This window comes from Pseudophryne corroboree, chromosome 4 (assembly GCF_028390025.1).
Source record: "Pseudophryne corroboree isolate aPseCor3 chromosome 4, aPseCor3.hap2, whole genome shotgun sequence".
NCBI lineage: Eukaryota > Metazoa > Chordata > Amphibia > Anura > Myobatrachidae > Pseudophryne > Pseudophryne corroboree.
Genome location: NC_086447.1, coordinates 865,894,644 through 865,911,723, shown reverse-complemented (window position 1 = coordinate 865,911,723; position 17,080 = coordinate 865,894,644). Strand labels below are relative to the sequence as shown.

The 17,080-nt window shown below is 46.8% G+C and overlaps 1 protein-coding gene across 10 annotated transcripts in view; it reads left to right on the top strand.

Moving 5' to 3' along the window:
- The window catches only part of TTC7A (tetratricopeptide repeat domain 7A), a 914,714-nt gene that overhangs the window by 462,834 nt on the left and 434,800 nt on the right, over positions 1 to 17,080 (top strand). The window lies entirely within an intron of this gene.

Below are 17,080 nucleotides of genomic sequence, written 5' to 3'. Positions count from 1 at the left end.
CTTAAATCTATGGAGTTAAAATATCTCACAGGAAAAGTGGTCATGCTGTTGGCTCTGGCCTGGGCCAGGCGCGTGTCAGAATTGGCGGCTTTATCCTGTAAAAGCCCTTATCTGATTTTCCATTCGGACAGGGCGGAATTGAGGACTCGTCCTCAGTTTCTCCCTAAGGTGGTTTCAGCGTCCACCTGAACCAACCTATTGTGGTGCCTGCGGCTACTAGGGACTTGGAGGACTCCAAGTTGCTAGACGTTGTCAAGGCCGGAAAATATGTTTCCAGGACGGCTGGAGTCAGAAAATCTGACTCGCTGTTTATCCTGTATGCACCCAACAAGCTGGGTGCTCCTGCTTCTAAGCAGACGATTGCTCGTTGGATTTGTAGTACAATTCAGCTTGCACACTCTGTGGCAGGCCTGCCACAGCCAAAATCTGTTAAAGCCCATTCCACAAGGAAAGTGGGCTCATCTTGGGCGGCTGCCCGAGGGGTCTCAGCTTTACAACTTTGCCGAGCAGCTACTTGGTCAGGGGCAAACACGTTTGCTAAATTCTACAAATTTGATACCCTGGCTGAGGAGGACCTGGAGTTCTCTCATTCGGTGCTGCAGAGTCATCCGCACTCTCCCGCCCGTTTGGGAGCTTTGGTATAATCCCCATGGTCCTTACGGAGTCCCAGCATCCACTTAGGACGTCAGAGAAAATAAGAATTTACTTACCGATAATTCTATTTCTCGTAGTCTGTAGTGGATGCTGGGCGCCCATCCCAAGTGCGGATTGTCTGCAATACTTGTATATAGTTATTGTTACAATAACATCGGGTTGTTTATTGTTGTGAGCCATCTTTCAGAGGCTCCTACGTTTTATCATACTGTTAACTGGGTTCAGATCACAAGTTGTATGGTGTGATTGGTGTGGCTGGTATGAGTCTTACCAGGGATTCAAAATCCTTCCTTATTATGTACGCTCGTCCGGGCACAGTATCCTAACTGAGGCTTGGAGGAGGGTCATAGGGGGAGGAGCCAGTGCACACCACCTGATCCTAAAGCTTTACTTTTGTGCCCTGTCTCCTGCGGAGCCGCTATTCCCCATGGTCCTTACGGAGTCCCAGCATCCACTACGGACTACGAGAAATAGAATTATCGGTAAGTAAATTCTTATTTTTAAGACTGTTACCCTCTGTCCTGCAGACAGCCGATTCAAAGGGTGAGGATATTCCCCCATTAGTTGGGGCGAGTTTCTACACGCAGGGGAGGAACAGATCCCGGAGAAACCGGAGACTGTGTCCCAGAGCATTGAGGCATTGATTGTCGCAATATGCCAAGTTTTAAAGGTGGACATCAGAGTGGCCAGGAAACACCCGGATAAAATATTGCATGTGCCCCGTCGACTTTTGTCAACATATCCTTCCCTGCTGACAGCAGGAAGTTATGCAAGACTGCCCCTACAGTAGATTCCTTGGTGTTTCATCTTTCCAAAAAGTCGGTGTTGCCAGTCCCTCCTTAAAGGAGGCATCGGACAGGAAATTAGAAAATGAATGTCCATTAACACAGCAGCAGGCGTAACACTGCGTCCTGCACTGGTAGGCAGCCAGGTCAATAGGGCCTTTGAAGCCTTGGTGAAACAACTAGCTGCGGGTCTGTGAGCAGGACCCCCATAAGAGGATCTTATCCCCTTTGCAGAGCACAGTGAGGAGTCAGCCGCTTATCTAGGTGAGGCGTCTAAGGAGCTATGTAATCTCGATTCTAGGGTCTTTGCGGTGTCGGCCACAGAGTTCTCTGGTTGCAGCAGTGGCAAGCAGATGCAGAATCAAAGAAGGAAGGTGGAAGGATTATCATTTCCTGGCAACATCCTGTTCAGACCCGACCTGGACAAGTGGCTTTCCCAGGCGACAGGGTGTAAGTCTACTTTTCTCCTCTCAGATGTGCCGGCCACTCGAAGGCCTTATTCCGGACTGTTCTTTCGGGCCTCTGGAAGATTCAGAGGTCGTTCCAGATGAGGATCAGCACTTTCTCGTGTTTACAGAGAATGTGGCAGAGCCACGGCAATATCTTCCCTACAGAACACAAAGTCCACCACGAACCCCAGTGCATGATGGGTTTCCCCTTCACCTCAGGGATCCCATAGTGGGAGCTCGTCTGTGGGGCTTCTGGATGTCTGGGCAGAATCCTGCCCAGACGTCTGGGTATAGGACCTCATCACTCAAGAAAACAAGCTCGATTTCTGGTTTCAGCCTCCTCCTCGGTTTTTCACCACCGGTTTGCCAGCTTCAGATGACAGGCATGTTGTTTTTCAGGAGGCTATATTTAAACTCCTGACTGCAGGAGTTTCCCCCACACACCAGTTAATACAGGGGTTCTACTCCTGTTTATTCATGGTTCTGAAGCCGGGACGACTGTCAGACCTATTCTGAACTGAAAGGATCTCTATCCTTTTTCTGAGAGTTTTTTTCAAGTTCACGATAGAATCCTTTCATTTAGTCATTGCAGGATTAGAGGAAAAAGTGTTCCTAGTGTCAGTGGACATCAAGGACACTTACCTGCACATACCCATGTGGCCACCTCCCCAGCTGTATCGGCAACTTGACTTTCGGGACTCACCTCATCAGTTCCAGGCCTTACCCTTCAGCCTGCCATGGGCCCCAGGGGGTTCACAAAGGCAATAATGATGGCACTATTAAGGACAAGGGGGATCACGATCACTCCCTACCTGGAAGGCTTCTTCCAGAAACCAATTATTCCATTATTATTAGAACATAGGAGTGACTCACAGGCCCCTCATATGACATGGGTGGATCCTGACTTTTCCAAGGTCCCATTTACAACTGACACAGCGACTTCAGTTTTTGGGTATGATCTGGGCCACGGTGAGACAGAGGATCTTCATCCCTCAGGACAAGGTGAAAGCCATTCAGGATAGAGTTCGGTCGGTCCTATAACACAGGCGAGTGTCTGTGCATTTACGACCACTCGGGAGGATGGTGGCGGCCCTAGAAGCAATTCCTTATGGCCATTTCCGCACAAGACCTTTTCAGCTGGATCTCCTATCTCAGTGGTTGGGATCCCACTTGTTCCTTCACCAAAGAGTCACATTGGCCCCAGAACTCTGATATCTCTACTCTGTTGGTTGACCTTATCTCACCTACGGGACTAGAGGTACGGAGTGTGGGTGTGGACTCTCCTTGCCACAGAAGCAAGACTGCGAGGGTGGGGGCAGTGACTCTGGGCACCCACCTCCAAGGCTGCTGGACTCCACAGGAAGTGACGCTGCCTATAAACATCTTGGAATGACAGGTAGTGTTCTAGGCTCTACAGCTAGCACATCACCTGTTGCGGGGCCAGGCTGTCAGAGTCCAGTCAGAGGGTGCCACGGCTGTGGCTTACATAAACTGACAAGGCTGCACCAGAAGTTGAGTGGCTATGTGGGAGGTTAGCCCCATCTTTCTCTAAGTTGAGGAATACACTGTGGCAATATCAGCAAGATTCATTCCTGGCGGGGACAATTGGGAGGCTGACTACCTAAGTTGTCAGGACCTACATCCCGGGGAGTGGGATCTCCATTCTTAGGTGTTTGGACATCTGGTCCATCGGTGGGGCCTTCCATAAGTTGACCTTATGACGTCCAGACAAAATCATCAACTGCTGCTGTATTTTCTCGAACAAGGGACCCGGCAGCCGTAGTGGTAGATGCACTCACGACATCCTGGCGGTTCCGGTTTGTCTACCCGTTCACACCATTCCCTCTGCTGCCTCGTCTTCTTCAATGCATCATGAGAGAGAAGGCCACGCAGAGCTTGGTATTCCAGCCTTTGTCTGCTTCTGATAGATGATCCGTGGCCTCTACTGCTGCGTGAGGAACTGCTACAATAAGAGCCTTTCGTCTATCCAGACTTAAAGCAGCTTCATTTGACAGCGTGGCCAGAAAAGTGTCGGAGCTCTGCCCTGTTGCCTTCCATTCTTGATCTTCCAGGAAGATATGGCTGAACTCCGCAAGGAAATATAATTTCTTTCAAGGGCAGTCCCAGCTTTCCACATTAACAACCTCTTGTGGTACCTCTTCTTCCAGAAGGCTCTCCTGCTTTCAGATCTCTGGAAGTTGTTGGGGCTCTCAGGCTCTATATGGACATGACTGCTACTCTTAGGAAATCAGACTCATTGTTTGTCCTGTATAATGCCGCCCAGCCTGTTTGGCCGGCATCAAATCAGATGCTTGCACGATGGATATGTCTGGCCATCAGACAGGCCTATGTGGCCTTACCCAGGGAGCCTCCAGCTTCCATTACAGTGCATTTTACACTCTTGGCGGGTCCTTCGTGGGCGACTGCCCGAGGGGTTTCCATGGATCAACTTTGCAGAGCAGCCACTGGGTCCGGTCGGCATACTTTTGTTCGGTTTTATCGGTTCGACAGGTTCGCTGCCTCTGTTTATTAACATGACCGTGCTGTTTTGCAGGGTTCTCTATGCTCTCCCGCCCGTGATGGGAGCTCTGGGAAGTCCCCATTGTAAAGAGCACTCCATTGTCCCTTAGTGGATGAAGGAGAAAACAGGATTTTGGTACTTACCGGTAAATCCCTTTCTCCGATTCCATAGCGGACACTGGACGCCCACACTGCGCTGTTCCTTCCTGCCATGGTTATTGTCATTATGTGTTTAACTATTTTCAATTCTTCTTTTGACAGTTTCCTTACGTTTCACACCTGTTGTATGTTGTGTTCGTTGTGTGTACTTGTTTGACTTCTCCTCTGGAGTTTATTCTTCCAGCTCTCCTCGGACACGGTTTACTAAGACTGGCTTGTAGGAGGGGTATAGAGGGGGAGGAGCAAGTCACACTTCTAAATTCTTAAAGTTCCAGCTCCCGGTTAGCACACACTCTATACCCTATTGTAAAGAGCACTCCAGTGTCCCCTATGGAATTGGAGAAAGGGATTTACCGGTAAGTACCAAAATCCTGTTTTTGGTATCTGTATTTTTATGTCGACATCACTATTGGTTAACATGCATTATGTCGACATGGTCACTAGGACGACATGCAAAGGTCGATTGGGAATAGTAACTTGTGCTGAGCGCAGCAGTAGACAAGGGAGGCACCTTGCCCGAAGCATGGCGTGCCGTGTGAGGTGACATGGTGCACTAATTGGGGTTCCCGGTCACTTTGCAACGAAAACTACACCATTGTGTTTTTTGTTTTGTTTTTTACAAAAAATCATGTCGGCCTTTTCTCATGTCAACCTTTTCCACGTCGACCTAATGACCGTGTCGACCTATTTCAGGTGTCGACCTAGTCACTGTCGACCACTAGTGACCGACCTGAGTGTCGACCTAGTTACTGTCGACTCAACAAACCACACCCCCTCTTTTTATGGGAGTTCATATCATATATAAACAGAAGTATGTTTCCATAAAAATTCTAAATTAAAAAAATGTAAAAAGCAAAATTTTTATTTTCTCAAAAAGCTAATATATATAAAAAAAATAATTAAAAAAAATTGTTCATACTTTTGGTAATAAATCTCCAAAGTTTTATTTAGGGATCATGATGGGATCACATGCTATAAGGGTTTTCATTTTTGAGTGATTCCTGAAAATTGCATTTAGAAGTCAACAAACAATATTTTTTCCAGTTCACTACATTAGAGGAATGCATGTTCCTCTTCAGGTGTGTTTGGGGACGAGATTCTACAGGCAGCTCCTCCTCCCACGTCTGTGCAGGCGCATAAACATAAGAGGAAAGATACTCCATGTGGAAAGATACTTCAGTTGTGTTAAATAGGCCCGCCTGTTACATTTTCCTGGACCACTACAAGTGGTTCAGGTACAGGATAATTTTGGGTGGGCTTTAAATGGTGAAGAAAAGCCCATTGGTCACTAAGTTAAGCCCACCCAAACCTAACCTGTCCCTGGACCATTTGTGTCACATTTGATAAAAGCAAAGTGTTAATTTACAGAGGAGTATCAGCATATCTCCCAACTTTTCATACTTACAAAGAGGGACACACCGTGCTCCCAAAAGGAGGCGTGGCCTTAGAAAAGGGGGGTGGCTTCGTGGGAGGACCCACGATCGCGAGCCACGCCCCGTTTTCATCACTGAGGGGGCATGCCCAGCGCTCTGTGAGCTGCTGGCATGCCCTCTCTGGTATCCGGACTCCAGGTTGACAAAAAAAAGGTCGACACACCTTAGGTCGACGCCACTTGGTCGACACACCTTAGGTTGACATGGACAAAAGGTCGACAGGAACAAGGTCGACATGGAAAAAGGTCGACATGACTTTTTCACAATTTTTTCCTTTTTTGGAACTTTTTCATACTTAACGATCCATGTGGACTACGATTGGAACGGTAATCTGTGCCAAGCGAAGGCACCATGCCCGAAGCATGGCGAGCGAAGCGAGCCATGTTGAGGGGACGCGGTGCACTAATTAGGGTTCCCGGTCACTCTACGAAGTAAACGACACAAAAGAAACACATAAAAATCTCATGTTGACCTTTTTCCACGTCAACATTGTTCCTGTCGACCTTTTGTCCATGTCGACCTTTTGTCCATGTCGACCTAAGGTGTGTCGACCAATTGGCGTCGACCTAAGGTGTGTAAACCTTTTTGTTGTCGACCTGGAGTCCCAGACCCCCCTCTCTCCCTCTGTCTGCACTGAATAGACGCTGTGCGCATGCGCACAGCGTCTATTCACCGCTGCTCTGCTAAGCAGGGCAGCGAGAGACAGAGCCAATAAAAAAAGGTTTAAAATGAGACCAACTCTCTAGCGCAATTGTGTGGGCTGCAAGTGCAATTTAAAAAAGCGTTAATAGCACATTTTTCCTGAAAAAATTGCAGACTTAAAGGCATATAACTTAAAAACCGTTGAACACGTCAGCCTAAGAATTGGGGGTTTTCTTTACACCCAAGGCAGCATTTATTATTCCAAATTTCATTACAATCTGTAACGGTCAGTCTGAAAACTGTGTTGGTTTTGTGTGGAATAACCCTGTGCTCTTATTCTGGAACCCCAAGTGTTAGTGTACTATTGTTCTGGAACCCCAGATGTCAGTGTGCTTTTGTTTTGGAACCCCAAGAGTCAATGTGCTTTTGTTCTGGAACCTTAAGTGTCTGTGTGCCATTGCTCTAGAACCCCAGGTGTCAGTGTGCTTTTCTTCTAGAATCCCAAGAGTCAATGTGCTTTTGTTCTGGAACCTTAAGTGTCTGTGTGCCATTGCTCTAGAACCCCAGGTGTCAGTGTGCTTTTCTTCTAGAATCCCAAGAGCCAGTGTGCTATTGTTCTGGAACCTCAGGTGTCTGTGTGCCATTGCGCTAAAACCCTAGGTGTCAGTGTGCTCTTGTTCTGGAACCTTAAGTTTGTGCGTGCCATTGCTCTAGAACCACAGGTGTCAGTGTGCTTTTCTTCTAGAATCCCAAGAGTCAGTGTGCTATTGTTCTGGAACCTCAAGTTTCTGTGTGCCACTGCGCTAGGACCCATGTGTCAGTGTGCTTTTGTTCTGTAACCCCAAGAGTCAGTGTGCTCTTGTTCTGGAACCTCAAGTGTCTGTGTGCCATTGCTCTGGAACCCCAAGTGTTCTAACCAAAAGAATCAGTTCCCAAGAGAATATATTATATGTCTCACAATAAATGGACCCCAAAGACAGATTATGAAAACCTATTTAGGGTCCCAATGTAAAGGTCCTGCAACCTTTATTTACACTACAGAATAGCAGCGAATATACAAGCAATATTCCTTTTGTTTTTGTTGTAGTTCAAGCAAGTAGCTGTTGCATAGTGAGGTGAATCACGAGTGAAAGACCATTTTTAGTTTTAATGTATTAAAGCAAGCTTTAATTTTCTCAGATAATCATAACGAGTGTCTAATTTTATGTTTTGACACCTACTTGTGTTATTTGGATTCTGATTGGATCATGAAGTTGTTGGTCATTTACAAGATGCCATCTTAGGGGTTTTTTTTCCAGTAAATAATCAAATTGTTCATTTATCCTGATAGTAGTTTATTCCTAAAAATCAATTTTGGTTCATTGGGAAAAAAAACATAATTAAAAAACATAATATTGAATGTAGCCAGTAATTGAACATCGTTTTTCATTGTGTTCAATGACTGGTTAATACCTGATCATTTACTGGCTTGTAGTTTCCCAGAGGTTTTACATACATTAGGCCTATTTCTTTCTCACAAACAAATGTTTCTACTAATTTGGGTCATATATAGTTAAACATACAAAATGTACCCCCCCCCCCCCCCCAAAAAAAAAAACAAACAAAAAAAAAAAAAACCTGTGTGGATCGTTTTTGTGTTGACCTTTTGTACCCGTCGACTTTTTGTACTGTGTCAACCTTTTTCATATCGGCCTTTTGTACCTGTTGACCTTTTGCTCTGTCTTCCTTTTTTCATGTTGCCGTTTTGACCCTGTCGACTTATTGACTGCCGACCATATGATGTTGAACTTCTGACTGTCGATCTGTTAATCCATAAGCATGATTGTACATTTCTCAAAATTGCATTTAAGTTGTATCACCATCCTCTTAAACGTTATCCGGATGATAGGTCAACCTTAATTAGGTCGACTGTCAACAAGTCGACCACTAACGGTCGACATGCATTAGATCAATATGGGAAAAAGGTTGACGTGGTCATTAGGTCGACATGTAAAAGGTCGACAGTGCATTTGGTCAACAGGTACATATGGTACTTGTTTTTTCATTTTTATTTTGTCAAATTTTTCATGCTTTACCATCCACATGGACTACGATTGGGAATACTAACCTTCCCAAAGCATGGCGAGCGAATCTGTATATTAATTGTGGTTCCATGTGCTATGACGGTGAAAACGACACCAAAAAAATTAAAATGTGTTCATCCTTTTTTGTGTCGACTATTTGTCATATCGACCTTTTCTAGTGTCGACCTTTTCCAGAGTTGACCTTTTGAATGTGTTGACCTTTTTATCATGTCGACCTTTGACATGTCGACCAATAGTGGTCGACCTAATTAGTGCTGACCCTATGATCCATACCAGAACTTCCTTTTTTGTTCGTTCCCTGGACGATTTACCCCACTTCTTTTACTATTGTCTGCATTCAATGATCTGGAGCATTGGATGAACACTGAGATACAGCACAGTCACTACTATAAATAGTATATAGTAAGCACTGCATAATATATGTAGCAGCTATAAACAAAGGGGGCTATAAACTAATACAAAAGAGACACTGATAGCATAATTATATTATAGATAGCACAGAGTTTACTAGTACAGTAGTAATTGAAACAAAAGCCCATTGAAAGACATATATTTCATTTTGCTCTCATCCGCCCACAAAGCATGCATACTTCTATTCAGTACAAAAAGAATAATTATTATTATTTCTCTAACGTCCTAGTGGATGCTGGGGACTCCGTCAGGACCATGGGGAATAGCGGGCTCCGCAGGAGACAGGGCACATCTAAAAAAGCTTTTAGGTCACATGGTGCGTACTGGCTCCTCCCCCTATGACCCTCCTCCAAGCCTCAGTTAGGTTTTTGTGCCCGTCCGAGAGGGTGCAATCTAGGTGGCTCTCCTAAAGAGCTGTTTAGAAAAGTTTTTTTTTAGGTTTCAATCTCAGTGATTCCTGCTGGCAACAGGATCACTGCATCGAGGGACTTAGGGGAGAGATTTCCAACTCACCTGCGTGCAGGATGGATTGGAGTCTTAGGCTACTGGACACTTAGCTCCAGAGGGAGTCGGAACACAGGTCAGCCTGGGGTTCGTCCCGGAGCCGCGCCGCCGATCCCCCTTACAGACGCTGAAGAGACGGCAGAACGGAGGTCCGGAAAACAGGCGGCAGAAGACTCCACAGTCTTCATGAAGGTAGCGCACAGCACTGCAGCTGTGCGCCATTGTTGTCACACGGCTCACTGACTCAGTCACGGAGGGTGCAGGGCGCTGCTGGGGGCGCCCTGGGCAGCAATATAATTACCTTTAGTGGCAAAATAAATACATCACATATAGCCATTAAGGCTATATGTATGTATTTTAACCCAGGCCAGTTTCTTAAAAACCGGGAGAAAAAGCCCGCCGAAAAAGGGGCGGAGCTTATTCTCCTCAGCACTCAGCGCCATTTTCCTGCTCAGCTCCGCTGGTGAGGAAGGCTCCCAGGACTCTCCCCTGCACTGCACTACAGAAACAGGGTAACAAAGAGAAGGGGGGCATAAATTGGCGATATTTATATATTAAGAGCGCATATATAGTAAACAACACCTTCTAGGGTTGTTTATATACATTTATAGCGCTTTTGGTGTGTGCTGGCAAACTCTCCCTCTGTCTCCCCAAAGGGCTAAGGGGTCCTGTCTTCGATTAGAGCATTCCCTGTGTGGCTGCTGTGTGTCGGTACGTGTGTGTCGACATGTATGAGGACGATGTTGGTGTGGAGGCAGAGCAATTGCCGATGATGGTAATGTCACCCCCTAGGGAGTCGACACCGGAATGGATGGCTTTAGTTATGGAATTACGTGATAATGTCAGCACACTACAAAAGTCAGTTGACGAAATAAGACGCCCGGCAAACCAGTTAGTACCGGTTCAGGCGTCTCAGACACCGTCAGGGGCTGTAAAACGTCCTTTACCTCAGTCAGTCGACACGGGTACCGACACAGATGAATCTAGTGTCGACGGTGAAGAAACAAACGTATTTTCCAATAGGGCCACACGTTATATGATCACGGCAATGAAGGAGGCGTTGCAGATCTCTGATACTGCTGGTACCTCAAAAAGGGGTATTATGTGGGGGGTGAAAAAACTACCTGTATTTTTCCCAGAATCAGAGGAATTGAATGATGTGTGTGATGAAGCGTGGGTTACCCCCGATAGAAAATTGCTAATTTCAAAGAAGTTATTGGCATTATACCCTTTCCCACCAGAGGTTAGGGCGCGCTGGGAAACACCCCCTAGGGTGGATAAGGCGCTCACACGTTTATCAAAGCAAGTGGCGTTGCCGTCTCCTGATACGGCCGCCCTCAAGGATCCAGCAGATAGGAGGCTGGAAACTACACTGAAGAGTATATACACACATACTGGTGTTATACTGCGACCGGCAATAGCCTCAGCCTGGATGTGCAGTGCTGGGGTAGTGTGGTTGGATTCTCTGACTGAAAATATTGAGACCCTGGATAGGGACAGTATTTTATTAACTCTAGAGCAATTAAAGGATGCTTTTCTTTATATGCGAGATGCTCAGAGGGATGTTTGTACTCTAGCATCAAGAGTAAGCGCGATGTCCATATCTGCCAGAAGAAGTTTATGGACGCGACAGTGGTCAGGTGATGCGGATTCCAAGAGGCATATGGAAGTATTGCCATATAAAGGAGAGGAATTGTTTGGGGTCGGTCTTTCGGACCTGGTGACCACGGCAACTGCCGGCAAATCCACCTTTTTACCTCAGACCCCTTCACAACAGAAAAAGACACCGTCTTTTCAGCCGCAGTCCTTTCGCTCCTATAAAAAGCGACCAAAAGGACAGTCTTATCTGCCGAGAGGCAGAGGAAAGGGTAAGAAAGGGCAGCACGCAGCCCCTGCCCAGGAACAGAAGCCCGCCCCGGCTTCTACAAAGCCATCAGCATGACGCTGGGGCTTTACAAGCGGACTCAGGAACGGTGGGGGGTCGACTCAAGATTTTCAGCAATCAATGGGCTCACTCACAAGTGGACCCGTGGGTCCTGCAGATAATATCTCAGGGTTACATGCTGGAGTTCGAAAGGTTTCCCCCTCGCCGGTTCCTAAAGTCTGCTTTACCAACGTCTCCCTCAGAAAGGACGTCGGTTTTGGAAGCCATTCACAAGCTGTATTCTCAGCAGGTGATAGTCAAGGTACCCCTCCTACAACAGGGAAAGGGGTATTATTCCACTCTATTTGTGGTACCGAAACCGGACGGTTCGGTAAGGCCTATTCTAAATCTGAAATCCTTGAACCTGTACATACAGAAATTCAAGTTCAAGATGGAGTCACTCAGGGCAGTGATAGCGAATCTGGAAGAAGGAGACTTCATGGTGTCCTTGGACATAAAAGATGCTTATCTACATGTCCCGATTTACCCCTCACACCAAGGGTATCTCAGGTTCGTGATACAAGACTGTCATTATCAGTTTCAAACGCTGCCGTTTGGTTTGTCCACGGCCCCTCGGGTCTTTACCAAGGTAATGACCGAAATGATGGTTCTTCTACGAAGAAAAGGCGTATTAATTATCCCTTACTTGGACGATCTCCTGATAAGGGCAAAGTCCAGAGAACAGCTGGAAGTCGGTGTGGCGCTAACACAAGTAGTGCTTCAGCAACACGGGTGGATTCTAAATCTTCCAAAATCTCAATTGACCCCGACAACGCATCTGCTGTTCCTGGGTATGATTCTGGACACTGTTCAGAAAAAGGTATTTCTCCCGGAAGAGAAAGCAAGGGAGTTATCCGAACTTGTCAGGAACCTCCTAAAACCAGGAACTGTGTCAGTACATCAATGCACAAGAGTCCTGGGAAAGATGGTGGCTTCGTACGAAGCGATTCCATTCGGCAGATTCCATGCACGGACATTTCAGTGGGATCTGCTGGACAAATGGTCCGGATCGCATCTGCACATGCATCAGCGGATAACACTGTCACCGAGAACAAGGTTGTCTCTCCTGTGGTGGTTGCAGACTGCCCATCTGTTAGTGGGCCGCAGATTCGGCATACAGGACTGGGTCCTGGTGACTACGGATGCCAGCCTACGAGGTTGGGGAGCAGTCACAAAGGGAAGAAACTTCCAGGGCGTGTGGTCAAACCTGGAGACGTCTCTTCACATAAATATACTGGAGCTAAGAGCGATCTACAATGCTCTAAGTCTGGCAAAACCGCTGCTTCAGGGTCAGCCGGTGTTGATCCAGTCCGACAACATCACGGCAGTCGCCCACGTAAACCGACAAGGCGGCACGAGAAGCAGGAGTGCAATGGCAGAAGCTGCAAGGATTCTGCGCTGGGCGGAGAATCATGTCATAGCACTGTCAGCAGTGTTCATCCCGGGAGTGGACAACTGGGAAGCAGATTTCCTCAGCAGACACGACCTTCACCCGGGAGAGTGGGGACTTCATCCAGAAGTTTTCCACATGATTGTGAACCGTTGGGAAAAACCAAAGGTGGACATGATGGCGTCTCGCCTCAACAAAAAATTGGACAGGTATTGCGCCAGGTCAAGAGACCCTCAGGCAATAGCTGTGGACGCTCTGGTAACACCGTGGGTGTACCAGTCAGTGTATGTGTTCCCTCCTCTGCCTCTCATACCAAAGGTACTGAGAATTATACGGAAAAGAGGAGTAAGAACAATACTGGTGGCTCCGGACTGGCCAAGAAGAACTTGGTATCCGGAACTTCAAGAGATGCTCACGGAGGATCCGTGGCCTCTACCTCTAAGAAGGGATCTGCTTCAGCAGGGACCTTGTATGTTCCAAGACTTACCGCGTCTGCGTTTGACGGCATGGCGGTTGAACGCCGGATTCTAAAAGAAAAGGGCATTCCGGAGGAAGTTATTCCTACCTTGATTAAGGCTAGAAAGGAAGTGACTGTACAACATTATCACCGCATTTGGCGGAAATATGTTGCGTGGTGTGAGGCCAAGAAGGCTCCAACGGAAGAATTTCAATTGGGTCGATTCTTACATTTCCTGCAAGCAGGATTGTCTATGGGCCTAAAATTGGGGTCCATTAAAGTTCAAATTTCGGCCTTATCAATTTTCTTCCAGAAGGAATTGGCGTCAGTGCCTGAAGTACAAACTTTTGTCAAAGGTGTACTACATATACAACCCCCAATAGTGCCTCCAGTGGCACCGTGGGATTTGAACGTGGTTCTAAATTTTCTCAAATCTCATTGGTTTGAGCCGTTAAAATCGGTAGAATTAAAATACCTTACATGGAAGGTAACCATGCTGTTGGCCCTGGCTTCAGCCAGGAGAGTTTCAGAGTTGGCAGCTTTGTCATACAAGAGCCCATATCTGATATTCCATTCGGACAGGGCAGAATTGAGGACACGTCCTCAATTTCTCCCTAAGGTGGTTTCGGCATTTCACTTGAACCAGCCTATTGTGGTGCCTGCGGCTACTAGCGACTTGGAGGACTCCAAGTTACTGGACGTTGTCAGAGCATTAAAAATATATATTTCAAGGACAGCTGGAGTCAGGAAATCTGACTCGTTGTTTACATTGTATGCACCCAACAAGATGGGTGCTCCTGCGTCTAAACAGACGATTGCACGTTGGATCTGTAGCACAATCCAACTTGCACATTCTGTGGCAGGCGTGCCACAGCCTAAATCTGTAAAGGCCCACTCCACAAGGAAGGTGGGCTCATCTTGGGCGGCTGCCCGAGGGGTCTCGGCATTACAACTTTGCCGAGCAGCTACGTGGTCAGGGGAGAACACGTTTGTAAAATTTTACAAATTTGATACTCTGGCTAAAGAGGACCTGGAGTTTTCTCATTCGGTGCTGCAGAGTCATCCGCACTCTCCCGCCCGTTTGGGAGCTTTGGTATAATCCCCATGGTCCTGACGGAGTCCCCAGCATCCACTAGGACGTTAGAGAAAATAAGAATTTACTTACCGATAATTCTATTTCTCATAGTCCGTTGTGGATGCTGGGCGCCCATCCCAAGTGCGGATTGTCTGCAATGCTTGTACATAGTTATTGTTACAAAATCGGGTTATTACTGTTGTTGTGAGCCATCTTTTCAGAGGCTACTTCGTTTTGTTATCATACTGTTAACTGGGTTCAGATCACAAGTTGTACGGTGTGATTGGTGTGGCTGGTATGAGTCTTACCCGGGATTCAAGATCCTTCCTTATTGTGTACGCTCGTCCGGGCACAGTACCTAACTGAGGCTTGGAGGAGGGTCATAGGGGGAGGAGCCAGTACGCACCATGTGACCTAAAAGCTTTTTTAGATGTGCCCTGTCTCCTGCGGAGCCCGCTATTCCCCATGGTCCTGACGGAGTCCCCAGCATCCACTACGGACTATGAGAAATAGAATTATCGGTAAGTAAATTCTTATTTTAATATTTCCCAAACAGTCACAGATAGAAAATCCTTTTATAATCCCATCCAGCAACAGTGATTTCCTCTGATTGCAGGAAGGTTCTGTCAGTGTTTAAAACAGTGCAGATATTAAGGGACATATGTAGGGTCTGAGTTTGCCGGAATAGATTCAAATCTATAGGCAGGTTATTAATCTTACCACAATCAGTGTTTACCATCAGTCATAGCAGTGCTACCTTTAGTGACCCTTTGACAACAATACCCATTTGCGGTGGCCATTTGGCTTTTTGCCCTATGATAAATGCCATAGCCCCCTACATTTGTTATATAGATGTATTTGTGGTGAAGGACTGTATAAGAAGATATTGGGGGTGCAGGCGTACTGAGAAAGTCAGAAGAAATACAGTGTATACCTTGTATGATAATATGCTCTGTAATGGATATACTACTCACCTATTTTGTTCTTGCAATGTCTCAGATAGAACAGACAGGAAGCAAATCCGTGCCGATACTTTATCCTTGTTATGGTTAAGACAAAGAAGCTCCAAATACAAATGAATGGCCTATTGCACATGTTATAGGCTTGGTTTCATGTATGTAGTGATGCAAGGGTGAGGGGAACAGAGATGAGAGACATTGGGAAAAAACATTAATTGTCGGGCATGATAACTAGTGACCCCAGCGTATGACTGGTCCAAAATACAAGGCCTCATTCAGATGTGGTGCTGACGTAACCACTAACTGCAAATAATAGTGCTCTGAGACAGCTGACTGTTTCAAAGGCATTAATCCTAACTGGCAGTGCAGTTCATCCCTTCATGTGGCAATGCACAATAGTCAGGGAACGCAGTATGGATGGATATTAACATGCCTTAAGATGTGATCGAGCTAGGTACAGGTTTGCAGGGATCAATTTTAATGGGAAGATAAGAGCAACCGATAACTACAACATGTGGTCCTACTTCATGTGTAACAATTGCTATTCCTCCTCTCTTTATAGCCAACCAAGCTTCAGTGTTAGTCATTTTGGCTAAACTGCTTGTCCGAGTCATTCCCCGATTAGTGCCCCTATAGCTGGAACCTACCTTTGCCTGGCAAGGAAAGAGGACATGCACCTCATGTGTTATTATGGGGATTCAGGTCTGTTTTCAGTCTAATTAGAAATAGAGAGCTTTTGAGCAGGACAGGAACACCTGGCTGGATGACCACCACAAAGTAACAATTGGCTGGATGACCACTACGGAGTAACACCTGGCTAAATGACCTCTGGAGTAACTACTGGCTGGATGACCCCAACGTAGTAACACCTGGCTGGATGACCACTACGTAGTAACACCTGGCTGGATGACCCCTACGTAGTAACACCTGGCTGGATGACCCCTATGAAGTAACACCTGGCTGGATGACCACTACGTAGTAACACCTGGCTGGATGATCCCTATGGAGTAACACCTGGCTGTATGATCCCTATGGAGTAACACCTGGCTGGATGACCCCTTTGGAGTAACACCTGGCTGGATGACCCCTTTGGAGTAACACCTGGCTGGATGATCCCTATGGAGTAACACCTGGCAGGATGACCACTACGTAGTAACACCTGGCTGGATGACCCCTAAGGAGTAACACTTGGCTGGATGACCACTACGTAGTAACACCTGGCTAGATGACCCCTATGGAGTAACACCTGGCTGGATGACCCCTATGGAGTAACACCTGGCTGGATGACCCCTATGGAGTAACACCTGGCTGGATGACCCCTATGGAGTAACACCTGGCTGGATGACCCCTATGGAGTAACACCTGGCTGGATGACCCCTACGTAGTAGCACCTGGCTGGATGACCCCTATGGAGTAACACCTGGCTGGATGACCCCTATGGAGTAACACCTGGGTGGATGACCACTACGTAGTAGCACCTGGCTGGATGACCCCTATGGAGTAACACCTGGCTGGATGACCACTACGTAGTAACACCTGGCTGGATGACCCCTATGGAGCACGCTGTATGGTGCACTGTGTATGATATTGCCATCTTAGACTTTCCGCTATTACAGTTATGGCCGTTCACATGT